Source organism: Staurois parvus, unplaced genomic scaffold (assembly GCF_062004578.1).
Source record: "Staurois parvus isolate SC_StPar_1 unplaced genomic scaffold, SC_StPar_1.0 ptg000014l, whole genome shotgun sequence".
NCBI classification, from domain to species: domain Eukaryota; kingdom Metazoa; phylum Chordata; class Amphibia; order Anura; family Ranidae; genus Staurois; species Staurois parvus.
This window is the reverse complement of record NW_028317810.1, coordinates 16,184,702-16,202,602: the sequence shown is the minus strand read 5'-3', so window position 1 is coordinate 16,202,602 and position 17,901 is coordinate 16,184,702. Positions and strand designations below refer to the sequence as shown.

Below are 17,901 nucleotides of genomic sequence, written 5' to 3'. Positions count from 1 at the left end.
CAGGTTGTTATGGGGGCATGCTCCCAAGCCACGGCCCTGGATGTCCATTCACACACAGAGCTGTGGCTCGTCCCCTCCCCTCCCTCTCCTGATTGGCTCACTGGCTGTGATTAAGAGCAGTGGGAACCAATGGATCCCACTGCTGCCACAACCAATCAGGAGTGAGATTCCCCGGAGACCCAAAGCTCACATGGACATAATTGGATCAAGAGGGGGCCCATGTAAGTGTTGGGGGGGCTTGGGGGGCTGCCACACACAGAAACCTTGAGCCTTTAGAACTAATTTAACACCTCATCAGCTAAAAAGGAAAAAGGAAAGGTTTTCAATGTATGTTTTTGTTAAAACCCTCCTATAAGCCCCCCCCCCCAAAAAAAAAAAAGAGGTGATGTACAATCCAAGCTTCTCTTGGTATACCTACAAAAAAGAAAAAAATGGTAAACACCCAATCCACAGGGTATATACAAATGAAATCTACTAGATTACCATGTTCCAAACATTTTTATCTATTCTTTACTAAGGTTCAGACTGGTTGCTTCTGTAGCTGTCCCAATTCTAAAAGAATAGGCAAAATGTATCACTAAGGACAACTGAAGCCAAATATTTCTTTAATACTGCACTAGACCAGATATTAGACAAAGCGCCAAAAAGTGAGAGGTGGGTTTCACTGCCAACTACTGAGAGACTAGACTAACAGAGCAATAAGTACCACCAAAAGTTTGATGTGTTAACCATTTACCAGCCATCCGGTCTGTCTTTGATTTTAGAAAAAAATGTTTACATTGTTATCATTTGCCTGTATATCCAGCAACAACCACATCTCACAATCATGGGAGAAAGTAACTGGCTTTGGTATACAAAATGTACCAAAGAAGGCCAAAGAAAATTCAGTTTTAAAGAGTAGTGATTCAAAGGCAGAAGAACAAAATGAATAATGCTGGGTCACTGCTGTACTAGCCAGATTCTGATTTCTGTGTCACTCTACCCATTAAACAGCAGGGGGTTGTTAGATTGACTTCTGTCATACTTGCATGCTGGAAAATGTTTGCTGATCAGCAGCTGCAGACACTGATCAGTGTATTCTGACAGCAACAGGAGCTGGTTCTGGTTGGGGAGATTCCTTCATCCACCTCACTTGTGTGGATGGAGTAACCTTTTTTTTTTCTTTCAGCCTTTTTGTTATCACAAGAGTAACACTGCTTCTTTTATGTTTAATCATTTTATTTTAACAAAGAGGTGGTGGAGCTATAGTAGAATAACATACATAAAACTACACTGTAGCAAAATGGTGAAAGATAATATAACAGAAGTTTGATAGTTTCCAGGGATGTAAGTCACCAGCCCTTGATGGGCAGTATCGGAAAAAGCAGCGTTATAGCAGTTAAAAAGCAAAGGAAGGGAGTTACTAACCAATGGAGCGCAGTGATTGTCATAATCTAGATTATTGTGACTTTCAAGTGATAAGGCAGTAGGGAAAGGAAAGGGAAAAGGAGAGATGTGAGGGTAGACATGTTTTCTGAGGGTCCATTTGAAGCCCAGTTCTAAGAAGAATGAAGGAAGGGACAAAAAACCTTTGAAAAACTGATAACCAAATAAGAGAAACAAACTGGATGGCATTTAACTTTCTAAAGAATTAGAGATCTGCTAAAGTTTTTTTCACAAAAAAAATAAGAACAAGCAGAGTGAATTAAGTATTTTTTACAGAAAAGTTAAATTCAGTTCTGGGTAGTCAGAGAGAGGGTAAGTGTCACAAGTAGCTGAAAAAGCACACCCACTCTTCCAAGTCATGGAATAGGCTTTGTACCAACAATGACTGCCTTGTCATATCCTGAACTAACTGTTAATAAAGAGAAACAGGTGTTCCTGATACACCAAACGCTTGGCTGGGGCAGGGGCCAGTTACCTGTTCTGGTGAGACAAAGCATCACCAAGTAATTTTGTTCACCTTCTAAATATCTTGACTCTTAAGGTTGATGTTAAAATGTAAACAAAGGAACACTAGGTGCTTCAGTAACTTAATTACAGGGGAAGTTTAAATGCCAGGCAGTTTATGCATACATGACACCTTTGCTGTCATCACCACCTAATCTACACCTAAAACAAGCCCAAGTAAAACTATATTTGTTGTAAAGCTATTGCTTTTCAAAGAATTAGGCCAAATACCAGAAAACCAGAATCCTTTCCAGTATACATCAAAACTGATTGGTCCTGCAGCATCCATGTAAAACTGAAAATCATCATTCAAAAAAAATACTGCTAAAATATCCTGCTGTTGTACTTGGAAGAAAAACTATGACATACTAACAAATCTTTCTCGAAGGATGGGGACTTCAGTCCAGCAATTACAAATGCAAGCCTCATGGAAAAGATTTTGCCCATAGGCATTATTCTAGCATCAAATGCAACCAGCCCTAATAAAGATGGTATTTCTCTCCCTTTAGCTTTTGAGTTTTTAGCATTTGATGTACAAAGGTTCTTTAACCTATTACTTTTTTTTGTGGGGAGTCTACATGCTAAATTGTGACAAATCAGCAGGTTCAATAAACAGGAAGGTATCCAAGTAATGTGCAATGGCTTCCTCTGATTGCTCTGTCAAAGTACAGACAAAAAAAGAAAAAAACCCATCAGGAGATAGTGATTAAATCCCCCTTCAAACTGAGAACCCAAGGAATTGAAGACTTTCAGCCATAAGGGAACAGTCAGATTTTATGTCTGATTTGGTCAATAAGGCCTCTGGAACAAAGGAAATAAAAAGCCATTTCTACCTGTTCAAAAGTGGCATAAGAAACTGAGAAAATACCCTCATCAATGTGATCACTGAAGGACAGGTCCTTGAGAATGACAAATGATGGATGAGTTCATATTCATTCATTTTTTTGTACCACTTCTAGAGACGATAAGCATAATTTAACGAAGGGGAGAGAGACTCCCAATCTTCCCTCTGCTAATCTTCTTATCTTAAGTTTCTTTTGAACAATAGCAAAGCAATAACAGAGCCGAAGTTCTCAATTCATAAACAACCTTGACCTGAATAAGGGTTTAAATAAAAACCAACATTAAAGGATAAGTTCACCTTTTAACAAAAAATAATAAATGCACATTTTTTTGCAGTTAAAAAAAAGTGCATTTATTATTTTTGGTTGCAGGAGCCTGTAGTGCATTTCACCAGCGATCAGTAGATCGCTAGGGCCATGCAGCTCTCCTATTCATACTCTACGGGGTAAACGGGCAAGCAGATATAATGACAGGAAGTGGTCAGCAGTGGCAGCATTGGGAACATATTGAATGTTCCATCCTAAAAACAGGTGGAACATGTAACATGTTCCCAAAGGCAAACTTATCCTGACTTATTTCTCTGGGAAGCTGTTTAGTTATGGAAGCCTTTTTATGAGTCTCATTGACCTGTAAGTTAGACCGCAGGCAGCAGTAGATTTCTGAGTCTGAAAATGCTGAGAATGAGGAATCATAAAATTCAGCCAATATTCTTAAAGACCAACTTACCACATGGATACACTACCAGCTCCTGTCTATAAGAATATCACCAAACCATGGAAAATGCCTGTAGAGACCCTTTTCACATTGTCTAAATCTAAAACTGGGATGACATAAGTACAGGTGGGCCATTAGAATTGCCACCATCAATAGACTATGAAGAGACCCAAACAGCAGCAGGGGAGGAAAGTGAAGACGAGTGTGGAAGAGAAATAATAGAAATCATCATTTGTACTAATGAAGAGAGAACTCTCAAAAAGATGCCTTCCAGGCCCCCGTATGTCTAAAGCTAGGCAGAAAAACTGTAGCCAAACATGCAGCCCATTCAAATAAAACTCTATTTTAATCAGTGCTAGGGATGTGCAAAATTGAGAGTTGTATTTCCCTGAAATTTGGTAAGAATCTGAATTTGGCAAAATGTGCCATTTTGGATAAATGTACTTAAGTAAATGGAAATGCAAAATTAAGGTGGATTTATGGGTGCATTGGTGAAATGGGTTTTAAATAGATTCAGAGGTTTACAATATTTTCTTTCAGTAATACTAGAACAGTTCTTGTGTCAAAATGCCCCCTAACTAGCTTTATTGTTTAAATTTTTTTTACAGAATAAAAAAGGAGAGAGCAAAATAAAAGTAAAAGTAAAAATAGAAAGTAACAATAAAATGCACTAAAAAAAAGAAAAAACAAAGCACAACGTACATTGCATAAATGAAACTATCTTAAATATACCTCCCTCCCCCCATAAAAAACACACCATTTTTCAAGTTTAATGCCAATTTTACCTAAGCAGCTCAACAAGTGAAATAAAGCAAAATAATTTCTGCCAACTGTGAAACAAGTGATGACTGCAAAATAATTTTTACAGAAATCACTCATTACAAATCACTACAGTGTTCACTGTATATTTCAGTGAGGCGCAATATTCTATGCCACCCTGGTCAAACGTTACCAAGTGGTTGCCAAAAATATATTTATTTATTTATTACAGGTGTTTATATACTGTAGCACTGTCAATGTATGCAGCTCTTTACATACTATACAATGCTTTCCTCAAGAAGCTTACAGTCTAAGTTCCTGTCTCACATGCATACATACATGCATACTAAGGCCACCTTAGGCATGTAGACAAAAGTCCGTTAACCTCCATTAACCTACCAGTCTTTGGAGTGTAGGAAGAAACCCACACAAGCATAGAGAAAAGATGCAAACTCTATGCAGTCTAGTGATAATTAGTCCATTTAAAGATGGAGAAGGAGAGTCTAAGTATTCAGTAATTAATATGCTGTATCAGTCTCTGTTACTTTCTAGTATGTTGTAAAATGTGTTAAACTGGTTAAAATGCACCTAATAATTTATAGTGAATAATGTACTGCAAACAAAGATAGTGGGGGGATAACCTTTGCCTTTCCTATGAAAGATTTTGTGTATATTGGAAGTTTGATGTTAAAATTCATCATAACCTATAGCCTCTTTATTTATTTTAGAAGCTCTGTAAGGGTAAATCCACAGTTCACTCAAAACTGAAATGTTCAAACCAAAACTGATATGTTATGTTTTGGTAGATGCCAAATTGGAGATAATATTGATGAGATCCCCTCACTTAAATTCCTAGGTCCACAATGACTGGGGACACTCTAAGGGCTTTTGGCTCTCCTTGTTGGATCTTTTGTTTGTGTTATACTATCACGGATTAAACAGAAGGGTCTGGAACACCAGATAGACAGGAACAGTCAGATATTATGGCATTTACATCTCTCTGTTGGATTATAGAAGACATAGCTACTTAAGCTCCACACATATATAAAATATTACATTTGTGTTGACTGACCCTTTAAGTTGTGCAATGTTATCATATCAATTTGAACATGGGCTGAACAAGACTATTACAGGCATGACAGAAGGTGAGAATCTATGTTCCATCTGGTGCACTACAATGATAATGTGATGCAATGTTATTGACAATAGTACAAAGCCCAGGACATACACTCAGTGTATGTCAACCACATTCCATAATGAAAGCATATGTCTCAGATACAGTCCCCACACATTGGTCACAACTCTACAAAGAAGCATGGAGTATTTTAGTATTCTTTTTTTTTAACTCCATGCTTCTTTGCAGGGGAGGGTATATTAAGCTTTATATTAGGTTTGATTAAAGTATTATACTGCGAATGTATTTGCTATCTGGACAACTTCTATGTAGCTTTATACAAATAACCGGTAATTTGTAATTTTGTGGATTGAAGTGCATAGTTGGTTCAGTTTTTTTTTCTTTTGTCTGTGAATGAGAGAGACAATACCGTACATAGTATTCCCCTAACACATAAAGTAGACATGTATACATATTCTTTTGTTAATTTCTAGATTAATCTCAATACAGACTTTTCCATTGGAGGGGTCTATCTTCTTGTTGCAGCGTGACAAGTGTGTATCAAATAGAGACCTATTCAGTTGTATTCGATTGTGAATGGCTTATTATGCATTTATAACCTCTGTTCTTGGCCACTCCTAGTTCAGTGATTAAGCCAACAAGCAGGGACTGTAGCTGAGGTTATGGTACATGTTTGACATACACGAAGTGCGGTCCTGGGATATGTACTATTGTGAATGGAAGGGTTGGGCCATGCTCCTTCAGGGACCAATGGCTGAAGCAGAGGGAGAGCCAATGGGGTGACATGCTGGAGGTTTCGAATGGAGCTAGTTTTCACATATTGCAACAATGTTAGTGAGTTTCATCATAATCCCCAGCATCTTCTAGCAGCATGGCATGGGATTCTGTATCCCTGAGCCTATGATTGAGGGGAAGAACTGTAGGTGCTGCCTCGAGTGGCACAGAATTGAGTCTGTGTACACCTCAGAAGATAAATCGCACAGAAGACACTTTAACAAGCGAAGGCTGTCCTGCTAACCCCACTGCTCTATACACAGTCAATTATACCCCCATGTTGACTCATCTCACAAACCTATTGACCAAATGGTCCATTCTTCCACTTGCGTGGATTATCTCCACCCTGTTCAACCAGCTTCTGCTCCCCTCTCTTATGTCACTAAATGGGAGAGAGATCTTGGAACCACACTAAATGCAAGAATTTGGACTGACAGAATCTTGGAATGCTACAAAGTCCTCCTTGTAAAACAGTGTGGCTCTGGAAACTAACTACAAGGTCCTTATGGAGTTGTATTTGGTTTCTGCCAGGATCACAAAGTTTCTTCCTAGTTACTCCCCACTTTGTTTTCGCAGCTGTGGTACTGATGGTACACACCTTCATACATGGTGGGATTGAACAGCAGCTCTGGCTTTTTGGACCAATATCTTTATATTCTTTGCAGGTTATTTGATACTCCCATATCTTTAGATCCTCCCATAGCTATTCTTAGTAGACTTGACATACTGCTAATTTAAATTATTATTGCAGGTAACCACCACTGCCAAACAAACCATTGCTAAAGCCTGAAAGTCTCCTAATCTCTGAGTAATTGAAACCAAAATAGAATCACACATGATATTATCCATGCGAAGGGAGATGTGGTTTACCTGGACAGTGTGAGCAATTATTATCTGCCTTCTAGTTTTGATGAATCACTATTACTCCCGTGACATCTTAATCTGCACACATCCTACCTGTGTTGTAGAGCAGATTTATATAACCATACCACCCTCTGAATCACCTTATCTTCCTCTTCCCTTCCCTTTTTCTCCTTTCCATAACCACCCTCCCCCTTTCCTCCTCAATTTCCTTCCATTCCATCTCTCCCATCCCACTCTTTCTTTTCTCTTCTCTAATTCTTTTGTCCTTCTACTGTCCTTCTCACAGTATTTTACTGCAGATTGCAATTGGTTAGGCATTTTGTAATCCTATGGCTTACAGTCATAAAACCCTTACTCGTTTTTACAATCCTCCTTCTTTGTGGCTATTGATACCATTCAAATACCTGAGCTGTTATTTTTTCTTGATTTTAACAAGCACACCTTTTATATTTATTATTTTATTTATTTATTTATTTATCGAGTTTATATAGCGCCAAAGGGTTTGCTCAGCGCTGTACAATAGAGGGGGGACAATACATGAAACAGAACAGTAGCATCAAACAGTACACAAGGGGTAAGAGGGCCCTACTCTTTCAAGCTTACAATCTAGGAGGGAGGGGGTAGAGGCACAGGAGGAAACGGCTGTGGGGGATGGAGTGGTAGGAGGAGGGAAGGGCAGCGGCTGTTAGGTGAGGGTGGGGTAGGCTTCCCTGAAGAGGTGGGTTTTCAGGGAGCGCCTGAAGGTGAGGAGGGAAGGTGACAGTCTGATGGATTGGGGTAGTGAGTTCCAGAGGATGGGGGAGGACCTGGAGAAGTCTTGCAGTCGTGCGTGGGAGGAGGAGACCAGGGAGCAAGATAGAAGGAGGTCCTGTGAAGAGCGAAGGGTACGGGTAGGGTGGTACCTGGGAATCAGGTCGGTGAGGTAGTTAGGGGCAGTGTTGTGAATGGCCTTATGGGTCAGGGTGAGCAATTTGAATTTAATGCATTGGGCAATGGGGAGCCAGTGGAGGGAGAGGCAGAGGGGGGTGGCAGAGGTGGAGCGGCTGGTGAGGTGGATGAGTCTGGCCGCTGAGTTCAGGATGGTCTGAAGCGGGGAGAGCCTGCACTGGGGTAGGCCGGTGAGGAGGGAGTTGCAGTAGTCCAGGCGTGAGATAATCAGGGAGAGTACTAGTAGTTTAGTGGTGTCTGGGGTAAGGAAGGAGCGTATCTTGAAGATGTTCCGGAGGTGGAGCCTGCATGTGTTTGTGAGAGATTTGATATGAGGTTGAAAGGAAAGGTTTGAGTCCAGAATGACGCCAAGGACCTTGGCTTGCTGGGCGGGATTGATGGTGGTGTTGTTGGTAGTGATGGAAAGGATGGGGGGGGGGGGTGCGGGCTGGGGGGAAGATGAAAAGCTCGGTTTTGGAGAGGTTGAGTTTGAGGAAATGGAGCGACATCCAGTCAGAGATGTCGTTTAGGAGGTGAGTGATGCGGGCGGAGAATGTGGGGGTGAGGTGAGGGGTGGATAGGTAGATTTGAGTATCATCAGCATAGAGGTGGTAATTGAAGCCGTGGGAGTGTATGAGTTTTCCAAGGGAGGAGGTGTAGATGGAGAAGAGAAGGGGTCCAAGGACAGAGCCCTGGGGGACCCCAACAGAGAGGGGGAGTGAGGAGGAGGTGGCACCGTTGTAGGAAACGCTGAAGGAGCGTTGGGATAGATAGGACGAGAACCAGGAGAGAGCGGTGTCTCTGATGCCAAGGGAGAGTAGTTTATTAAGGAGGAGGGGGTGGTCGACTGTGTCAAAGGCCGCGGAGAGGTCTAGGAGGAGGAGGACAGAGTAGTCGCCTTTGGCTTTGGCGGTTAGTAGATCGTTGGTGATTTTGAGGAGGGCAGTTTCGGTGGAGTGAAGGGGACGGAAGCTGGACTGTAGTGGGTCAAGGAGGTTGCTGTCAGTCAAGTGGGCGCTTAGGCGATCGAAGACCAAGCGCTCAAGGAGCTTGGAAGTGAGTGGCAGCAGGGAAATTGGTCTGAGGTTGTTGAGGTCAGTGGGGTCCAGGGAGGGATTTTTGAGTATGGGGGTGATGTGCGCATGTTTTAGGGGGGAGGGGAAGACGCCAGTAGAGAGGGAGAGATTAAATATGTGGGTAAGGGAGCGGATGAGGGAAGAGGGGGGTGACCGGAGGAGTTGAGAGGGGATAGGGTCCAGGGGGCAGGTAGTGAGGCGGGCTTCTGAGAAGACTCTGCTGACTTCCTCAGTGGTAGTAGGGCTGAAGGAGTGCAGTGATGGGGGGTTTACGGTAGGCAGGGCCTTGGGTGTGGTGGGGGGCAGTGCCGTTGCGAGGTCAGAGGAGGGGAGAGATGAGGGGGTGATGGAAGGGGGGAGGCTAGATGGGGAGGTAGATTGCAAGTTGACTATGTCCTTGCGGATTGCGTCAATCTTGTTGTGGAGATGAGTGGCAATCTCGTGGGCGGTAAGTGAGGTACTGAGTGGAGGAGGGGGGGGAGAGAGCAGGGAGTTGAAGGTGGAGAAGAGTCGGCGAGGGCAGGAGGAGAGGGTGTTAATCAGGTTAACAAAGTAGGCCTGCTTGGCGGCGTGGAGGGAGGAGTTGTAGGTGAGGAAGGCAGATTTGTAGAGGGAGAATGCATGAGGGGACCTGGTTTTGCGCCATAGTCTCTCCAGTGCACGACTGCGACGTTTGAGGCATTTAGTGTGGTCGTTCTGCCATGGTTGGAGCGGTCTGGGTTTGATGTTGCGTGTGGTTAGGGGTGCCAGAGAGTCTAGGGTAGCTGATAGTGAGTCGTTGTACGTGGAGGTGGCTAGGTCAGGACATGACAGTGGAAGGATGCTGTCGTGTAAGCGGTCGGCAGCCAAGTGGAGGGGGGCCGGGTGCAGGTTGCGGAGGTTGCGGCTGGTGATGGTTTGGCGCACTGGGGGGGGGGAGTTAGGGGAAGGGGAGGTGGAGAACGTGAGGAGGTGGTGGTCGGAGAGAGGGAAGGGGGTGTTAGTGAAGTGGTTGAGGGTACAGAGGTGGGAGAAGACGAGGTCCAGGGTGTTCCCATTGATGTGGGTGGAGGATTGAGTGTATTGTGTGAGTGTGAAGGAGGAGGTTAGGTGGAGGAGTTGGGAGGTAGCTGGGGTGTTGTCATTGATGGGGATGTTGAAGTCCCCGAGGATGATGGTCGGTAGCTCAGAGGAGAGGAAGAAGGGAAGCCAGGCGGCGAAGTCATCCAGGAAGCGGGCTATGGATCCGGGGGGCCTGTAGATCACTGCGATCCTTAGGGGGGTGGGTGAGAAGAGCCGGATGCAGTGAGCCTCGAAGGAGGAGAAGGTTAGGGAGGGGGGTTAGGGAGGACCTGGAAGGTGCTCAGCGGTGATAGGAGCAGGCCGACACCACCACCTTTGTGACCGCTCAGTCTTGGTGAATGGGACCAGACGAGACCTCCATGGGAGAGTGCCGCAGGGGAGGTAGTGTCAGTGGCCTGTACCCAGGTTTCGGTGATGGCTAGGAGGTTGAGGGAGTGGGAGATAAAGAGGTCATGGATGGCAGTTAGTTTGTTGCAAATCGAACGGGCGTTCAGAAGTGCAACCGAGAGAGGGGGGATGGATGCGGGGAGGAGGTGCACAGGTATGAGGTTGAGGGGGTTGCGGCGGCTGGCGGGGGCAGGGGGGTCCCTGGAGGGGGGGAGAGGTGGTGAGGGGCCAGGGTTCGGGGAGATGTCCCCAGCGGATAGGAGAAGGAGAAGGGTGAGGAGGGTGGCATGGGAATGGGAGGTGTAGGAGCGTGTGGGTCTGGTAGTGGTGGCACGTGGGTCGACCGGGGAGTGGAGTACCAGGAGGAGGTGGTGAGTGCCGTAGTGTGATTTCAAGCATCTTGCAGTGTGTGCCTCTCCATTCCTCCTCCATACTCGGGGTCCTTGGGCCTCTCCATTCTTCCTCCATACTCGGGGTCCTTGGGCCTCTCCATTCTTCCTCCATACTCGGGGTCCTTGGGCCTCTCCATTCTTCCTCCATACTCGGGGTCCTTGTGCCTCTCCATTCTTCCTCCATACTCGGGGTCCTTGTGCCTCTCCATTCTTCCTCCATACTCGGGGTCCTTGGGCCTCTCCATTCTTCCTCCATACTCTGGGTCCTTGGGCCTCTCCATTCTTCCTCCATACTCAGGGTCCTTGGGCCTCTCCATTCTTCCTCCATACTCTGGGTCCTTCTGCCTCTCCATTCTTTTCCATACTCCGGGTCCTTGTGCCTCTCCATTCTTCCTCCATACTCGGGGTCCTTGGGCCTCTCCATTCTTCCTCCATACTCGGGGTCCTTGTGCCTCTCCATTCTTTCTCCATACTCGGGGTCCTTGTGCCTTTCCATTCTTCCTCCATACTCGGGGTCCTTGGGCCTCTCCATTCTTCCTCCATACTCTGGGTCCTTTGTTTCCAAATGAGATGCAAAAGTTACTCTCATCAGAAAAGAGGACTTTGGACCACTGACAGACCAGGTCTGTTTTTCTGTAGCCCAGGTAAGACGCTTCTGATGTTGTTTGTTGTTCAGGAGTGGCTTGACAAGAGGAATGCGACATTTGAAGCCCATGTCCAGGATCTGTCGGTGTGTGGTGGCTCTTGATGCACTGACTCCAGCCTCAGTCCACTCCTTGTGAAAGTCCCCAACACTTTTGAATGGCCTTTTCCTGACAATCCTCTCCAGGCTGCGGTCATCCCTGCTGCTTGTGCACCTTTTTCTTCCACACTTTTCCCTTCCACATAACTTTCTATTAATGTGCTTTGATACAGCACTTTGGGAACATCCAACTTCTTCTGCAATTACCTTTTGAGGCTTCCCTCCTTATGGAGGGTGTCAGGTCAGCAGTCTTTCCCATGATTGTGATATATTTTGTATCTTTAATCATAAATACTGCTGCCCTTTCTCAGGCAATTTAATACATTGTATGTTTAACACTGCAATTGTTTTTGACTGTGCTTGCTAACCTACTCTTAATGAAAAAAAAACTTTGAACATAAATACACAGAAGGCAAATGTTCCTGACTGTGGGCAATGTGGCAATATAAATCCTCCAGCAGTCAGGCACAGGAATGCATTGATACCAACAATGCAGAGGCCACTAATAGTTATTACAGCTGCTGTCAGCTTGACTACAGTGCCACAAACAGATAAAATAGAAATAGTAGGCTTGTTACATCACCTGTTAAGGCTCTTGTACAAAGGTGAATAAATGTTCAGGGATGTATTATATGTATGTATGTATGTATGTATGGTTTTCAGTGTAGAGGTATATTTATGTTGTTTGCATACAGTGCATTTCTAGATGATAAGGAGTTACATAAGGCAACAAGCTGTGGGTAAGGAAAACTCCAAGGATGGGCGCTGATGCTTGCATTTCTGCATGAATGGGTCCAGCACCACCACATCATTCTCACATCTAAATCAATAATAAACTGTATCCCTTGAGCCAGAATGATCAGGTTTCATGTTTGGCAAATTTTTAGGGTTTGTCTATCCAAGCATGTCCATTCTGCTTTGTACAAATACCATAATGTTACCTTGCAGGATAGCATACTACAAATTACATGGCTTCAAATTTTTTTTTAATTCCACTGTTGGCAATTCACTATTTCTTAAAAAGAAAACATTTTTTTTTTCATTTGTGACATGCTTTATAGTGATTTATATGTTGTATTATTGTTTCTATTAAGAGCTGGAATAGCATGTTTATGAGTTTCCAAATTATTTGAAAAGGCAATATGCTTGTATGTGCTCCCAGCTGGAAGCTGTAATAAGGTTTATGAAGTGAAAGGTCAGGAAATACAGTCAATGGCAGTCTCGCTTGTATTATTTTCCCATAATGCATAATAATGATACACACTGTGTATAAGTGTCTAAACTGAAAATTACTAGGACTATTGTCTATTTGAGGACTAGACAACATTCTCCTTTTCATCATTTCACAAACTAAAAGCCCCTGTATGTCTCACTAGCTAGCCCTCTGAAACAGTCTACAGTGATACAATGGACTAATGCAAAGTAATTTCTTTGTTCAAAGAAAATATTATTACAAAGCAAATTGTCTTAGCTTTTTTGGGGTTTTGAAAAGTTGTTATTGATGTACATGTAGCAACTGATTTTGACAGGAAAGAAAACCCCCAGAGCTGGGAAATGCTGACATTACTCTAAGGTGGATTCATGCCTGTAGTGGAGGATTGAAAAACCGTTGGGCACCAGTCACCTTTTGTCTTTTCCAGATGTTTATTTGCTCCAGGCTCACAAAGAGATGCCTCCAGTAACATATTTTTCAGACGTCAACCACTCCTGCTTTCACATTGCATAAAAAGAGCATGGGCCATGGTGTATTGCAAAAATATGGATCATCAGGCATATACTTGCAGCACTGTCTTCAGAGCTCCACAGACAGACAGTGGGTACCCCTAGGTATCCCCTCCATGGCAGTACCAGGATCCCCTCCAGCATGACTTCTTCCCCTGGCTTCTTACCTCAGGTGCTGTATCCTCCTCGACCAGGCAGGATAGCTTCAGGATAATTGTGCTAGGCCCAAACAAGCTTCTGGCTTATCTAACATATATGACTGTACACATCTGCCCAAGCTCCAGCCCAGGGAGAGAGAGAACTCATCAAGCAATTCCTCTATATTAATATCCTACTCCACCATTCATCACTGGCAATAAACCTACTAGTGTTTGGCCAGGAGGGGCATAAATATTCATATTCACTGATGATTACTGGCAGCAGCCAAGAACTGAAGCCACACTGAGCTTAGGGAAAATGCAAATAAGATACTACAAATTAGCTTTGATTAGAACCCAGAAAAATTTAATTCAACTAGTCACCTCTGCCTATGGTGGATAGAGTGATTTGGATTAAGTGGAGAGGAATAAGAACACCTATTAGATTTTTATTGCTGTCTGTGCCCTTGTTAAGGAGAGTCACCCTCTCTATTTGTCCTGTTTACCATTATCCTTGAAAGGGAAAGTAAAATAAAATCCCAGATATTGGGTTGTACCCTAGAAAGGTAATAGAGGGGAAATCTTCCAATGGGGACACTAGCTCTGGTGACCTGGAGAAGGGCGCAAGGGATTCCCTTGATTTGGAGGGATCTCATCTCATGTCCAGTTTTGACTTTGGTACAGAAAAAGAGAGTTCGACATTACAGGCAAACAGCTATTGTACAGTCCACCAGATGGTCCAGGGACTGAACACACCACACTTCACACTAATCATGTGACTGCTATTCAGTTTGCTATCCTTAAATCTCTGTTACATGTTGCTTGACATTACCTAGACAGGAGGCAGGGCTTTTCCTTCCTCGTCACATTACATTACGTCACATTACGCTGACGCACAAAACAGAGAAGCCGCAGCCAGGGGTACCCCTTTAAAATGACAGTGGTAATAAAATACTTTTGCCCTGCTAAAGGCATCATGGGTGTCAGTTTCCTAGAGACACGTCTTCTTTAGTCTGCTGCTTCTCCTTGCATTGTCTAGCCACAGACAGGAGGACTGAAAAGACCTGTGTTACTTAACTGCAGCAGAGAAAAAAAAACAGAACTGGATCAACAGAAATACAAATCCTTTGGCAGCTCCCTTATATGTATTTCACCTGTGTATTTAGCTGTTTTCCTAAGAGTGGCTAAAACCCACATTTTTTATGTCTTTTATAGAGTGAAGAGTGGTTAGACTTTTAGGTTTGTATATCTCTCTGTGTCTCTGCTGCAGAAATTAACCCTGTATATTTGTCTTAGCAACCACTATTTCCAATACAAAACTGATGGAGATTTCAGATATTCAGGGTTATGACAGGAACAGAAGGTGTGGGAAAATCCTTCAATAGGGACCTTTGCTTGGGTGACAGCTTGCTAAGTAGGAATTTCTCCTTCCTTTGGGAAGAGCTCCTCCTACTTCCTATTGTACCTTCGGAATTCGAGTTTGGAATGTGCAGGGAACATGGGTGGCAAAAAAAAAAATACACTGCTCAAAAAAATTAAAGGAACACTTTGAAAATGCATCAGAGCTTAATGGGGAAAAATGCCATGCTGGATATCTATACTGACATGGACTGACTGTTAGGAGCATAAGGATGCCCCATCTTTTTGATGAAAATTATCAACCTGCAGAGGACTGAATTCAAAGACACCCTGAAAATCAAAGTGAAAATATTATACAGCAGGCTAGTCCATTTTGCTGAAATTTCATTTCAGCAACTCATAATGGTTCTCAGTAGATTGTATGGCCCCCACATGCTTGTGTTCATGCCTGACAATGTCATCCTAATGAGATGGTGTCCTGTGGTATTGCCCAGATCTGGACTAGAGCAACACTGAGCTCCTGGACAGTCTGAGGTGGAACCTGGCAGTGACGGATGGACCAAAACATGATATCCCAGAGGTGTTCTATTGGATTTAGGTCAGGCGAGCATGGGTCCATTCAATGGAATCAATTCCTTCATCCTCCAGGAACTGCCTGCATACTCTCACCACAGGAGGCTGGTCATTGTCATGCACCAGGAGGAATCCAGGACCCACTGCACCAGCGTAGGGTCTAATAATGGGTCCAAGAATTTAATCCCGATACCTAATGGCAGTCAGGGTACCATTGTCTAGCCTGTAGAGGTCTGTGCGTCCTTCCATGGATATGCCTCCCCAGACCATCACTGACCCACCACCAAAACAGTCATGCTGAATGATGTTACAGGCAGCATAACTTTCTCCATGGCTTCTTCAGACCCTTTCATGTCTGTCACATGTGCTCAAGGTGAACCTGCTCTCATCTGTGAAAAGCACAGGACGCCAGTGGCGTACCTGCCTATTCTGGTGTTCATTGGCAAATGCCAATCGAGAGCTATGGTGCTGGGCAGTGAGCACAGGGCCCACCCTCATGAAATCTGTTTCTGATTGTTTTGTCAGAGACATTCACACCAGTGGCCTGTTGGAGGTAATTTTGTAGGGCTCTGGGCTCTGGCAGTGCTCACCCTGTTCCTTCTTGCACAAAGGAGCAGATACTTGTCCTGCTGGTGGGCAAAGAACCTTCTACGGCCCTGTCCTGCTCTTCTAGACTAACTGCCTGTCTCCTGGAATCTCCTCCATGCTCTTGAGATTGTGCTTGGAGACACAGCAAACCTTCTGGCAATGGCATATATTGATGTGCCATCCTGGAGGAGTTGGACTGCCTGTGCAACCTCTGTAGGGTCCAGGTATCGACTCATGCTACCAATAGTGATACTGACCCTAGCCAAATGCAAAACTAGTGCAAAACAGTCAGAAAAGATGAGTAGGGAAAAAATGTCATTGGCCTCCACCTGTAAAACCATTCCTGTTTTGGGGGTCGTCTCATTGTTGCTCGTCTAGTACACCTGTTAATTTCATTAACACCAAAGCAGCTGAAACTGATTAACACCCCCCTCTGCTGCTTAACTGTCCAGATCAATATCCCAGGAGTTTAATCGACTTAAAGCTATACTCTGATTAAAAAGTGTTCCTTTAATTTTTTTTAGCAGTGTGTACATATATATATATATATATATATATACCATATATAAACCCATTGATCTAATGCTTTCCAAAAAAAAAATGGCAGTGTTTACACTCATCTGGAACCAGAAGTGATGTCATGAGGTTGTTCTGGTCCTCCTAGGTCATAGAGATTATCTGAGGCCATCATTCCTCTGCTAATATCCTAGACCAGCCACCATGATCGCTGAATAGGTTCCCAGGCTCACCAATCAGGCAGGTAAGCCCAAAAACTACTGGGAAGCGGGGGGGGGGGGGTTTGCGACCCCTAACCAATGCTTCAAAAGTGATCCAACCCAGTGACTAATCAGCCACTTGGATCACTTTTAGCAGAAACACCAGTGGCTGCTATAAATTTTATTACTAGGGTACCCTGGTATTCCACTTCAAAACCGGTCTTGCAGTGTTTTTTAAAGTTTATACTGTGACCATAAAGCTGCTTTAATTTACATAGTGCAGCATTACCAAACGCCATGTTTTAACCGCCTCAGTACAGGCAGGTTTCATTGTCCCCTTACAGTGTCTACTTTCCAAAATGGGGTTACTTCAGACCTGTGTGTACTGTCCTAGCATTTTTATTTCCTATATTTGAACACAGAAAGTAATGGAATTTGTTTTGTTTTGGATTTTTTTTCTCCTTTTTTGGTCTTTTTTGGATATATCAAAAAATTTGAAAAATACCCAGTGGTTATTAAATACAACCAAAAATAAGATCTATATGTCTCAATAAATGCTGTAGAATTAATTTGCGTACAGTGTTGCGTGACCAAATAGTTGTCAGTCAAACTATCACAGCACTGAAAACTAAAAAATTTCCTTGTAATGATGAAAAAATTGTGGCACACACAGTTACTAAAGTGATTACAAAAAGAAAGAAAAATTAAGCAATTAGTTCCTAAGTTGGAAAATGGCAAAATGTGTAGGTGAACATTAATGCAACTATTCACTCTGTTGGTAATCTCTACACAACAATCTTTTAACCTGAATTTGTTGAGTTGTGTATGGAAACCCAATGGTGTGGAGCAAAATGCAAATGCAGTAATTGTAACACCTGATTACAATTTATCTTCCAGTCAGCTGGCTTCAGTAAGTTGAATTCTAATTGTTTAGTGTGGACTACAAAGTTTTGCTCATTACCTACTGCTGCTTTCTCCTGTAATTGTTTATTTGTTAAAATGACAAAGAAAATAGATACTTTTCTGTAGACTGTAACTATGATGCATATGAAACCAGGGCCCTGGATAAGGGGGTGCCACAAGTCCTCCTGTATAGGGCCCAGGCCAGCAGGGAGGCCCAGGCAACTAGGTGAATTGGATGTGCATAGGGAGAGTGGTCAGCATAGTGTGGGGGCAATTACTGAAACCAATCCCCTGTATGG

General features: G+C 43.5%; 1 protein-coding gene across 1 annotated transcript in view; it reads left to right on the top strand.

Annotated features, from left to right (window-relative positions):
* Window positions 1–17,901, top strand: part of ADAMTS19 (ADAM metallopeptidase with thrombospondin type 1 motif 19) — a 275,226-nt gene that overhangs the window by 178,815 nt on the left and 78,510 nt on the right. The window lies entirely within an intron of this gene.